The sequence below is a fragment of the Chenopodium album genome, chromosome 12 (genome assembly GCF_948465745.1).
Source record: "Chenopodium album chromosome 12, dcCheAlbu1.1, whole genome shotgun sequence".
Classification (NCBI taxonomy): domain Eukaryota; kingdom Viridiplantae; phylum Streptophyta; class Magnoliopsida; order Caryophyllales; family Amaranthaceae; genus Chenopodium; species Chenopodium album.
The window spans coordinates 49,562,354-49,564,402 of record NC_137845.1 but is presented as its reverse complement, the minus strand read 5'-3'; the positions used below and the strand labels follow the sequence as shown (position 1 = coordinate 49,564,402).

General features: G+C 36.8%; 1 pseudogene; it reads left to right on the top strand.

Annotated features, from left to right (window-relative positions):
• The first annotated feature begins 709 nt into the window (after positions 1 to 709).
• LOC145571266 (putative lipid-binding protein AIR1B pseudogene) lies at positions 710 to 1,078 on the top strand (annotated as a pseudogene).
• The last annotated feature ends 971 nt before the right edge of the window (positions 1,079 to 2,049 follow it).

Below are 2,049 nucleotides of genomic sequence, written 5' to 3'. Positions count from 1 at the left end.
CACTTTAGCGACTGATTATGACGTAGTTGAAAATTTTGGTCGCTAAATCTATGACTACAGACTTAACGACCATACTTGCAAACTTTGTGACTATTAGTCTCCCTTAATTGCAATATTATATTATAGCGACTTATATATATATATATATATATATATATATATATATATATATATATATATATATATATATATATATATATATATATAACAAACGAACTTTTGTGGTAAAATTTTTGTATGTAAAACAAACTCACTTGTATATGTGACTATGTGAGTACTGAGTAAGTATAACGTCCTACACGTCGAATACCGAACAAAAAAAATGAATTTATCTACATGTTATGATTAATCATATACTAGTATAATATAATGCATCAATTAATCCATGCAATCCCATCAACGGGATTATCACATACTTCCTATATTTTATTTACACGTAACAAATTCTCTTCATCCAACAAACAATTTGATCTAAAGGAAATAATAAATGAGACAATCATTAAAGGCTAATTAGGTGGTTAATAATAGTACAGCTCAATTTCATGCATTCTAACATTTTTTTTTTCCTCTAAACATTCTATTGACTACCCTTTTTGTATCTATAAATAGCTGATAAAACTAGCGAGTGTTCATCATCATACAAACAACTCTTCTTGTTTTCCTTTTATATTTTGTTAGCAAAGTCACTAAAAAATGAGTTACATAAGAAATGGCCCCCAAGATAGCATCCTTGGCCGCTCTTTCTCTTGCATTGAATCTCATCTTGTGTAACCTAGCCTTCTCTCATTACACACCCCGACCCATTGAAACATGCCCCGAAGATACCCTTAAGTTGAATGTGTGTGCAAACGTGCTCAAGGCCGTGCATGTTCGCATTGGATCTCAAAAAGAAAAGGAATGTTGCAACCTTATTGGTAACATCATTAAACTTGATGCTGCTGCCTGCCTTTGCACAGCGGTTCATGCTGACATCTTAGGGCTTGTTCACCTTAATCTTCCCGTTGATCTTACTCTTCTTGTTAACAAATGTGGATGTGAACTTCCAAAGGGCTTCGAATGCCCACCACGCCTTGCCTAAATTGCATCGTTCACCTATTTGATTTTGCAATGTCGTATTGTTGTCCTAAAAGCTTTTTTCATTCAAGTACTTTGAATATCTTTTTTTTTGGTTAAAGAGGGAAATATATTAGCTAAGGCCCATCAGGGCTTAAAAGAGTAGCAACATCAGAGGTAGTAGCAAAAATGGGGGGAGAGGAGAGTAGCAGAGTTAAAGTTTACAGACAATGGATCCATACATAACAAGTTAATAACACCCACATCCGGGCTTAGAGTACTAGAGCTATCAGGGAAGGAGTTCGCAAGTAACTTGTACATCACATCATACCCACCATGCACCTGACCAGCTAGGGACACTAGAATGTGGGCTTGCATCACTTGGCCTCTTGGGAGACACTGAACGCTTATCCACTCTATCCTTGCAATAAACTCCCTGCACACACTTGCAACATTAACATATTTATCTTTTATCTTGGGGGCACCCACAATACTAGTAACTGCAGTTCTAGAATCAGAACATATGTTAACATTTGACAAGTTTTGACATGAAGCCCAAGCAACAACAACTAAAATAGCAATGAACTCAGCAAAATTGGAGTCTTCAGCTTTGGACTTTAGCAAGAAAGCCCCTGACCACTCTTGAGAAGAAGCGTAGCAGATTCCTCCAATTCCCACTTCATGGGTGAACTGGTTATACGAAGCATCCACTAGAATGACAAATTGTGAAGGGTAAGGGGGATGGATCAGTTTTCCAAAAGGATCAGCAGGAGAGGAATAAGGTTGAGCATAAAAATACTCAGCACACAGCCAATTGGCAGAGTTAGCTAATAATGGGAGGGGGGGTGTTGATTTGGGAAAACACCCAGCTATTTCTTCTCTTTCAGATTAGCCAACAAACAACAGCAAAAACCAGAATATCTATTATGTACTCTTTTCGTGTGTGGCCCATTTGGTTCTTCTACGTAATGGGTTGCAATTTTTATTTCATACTAG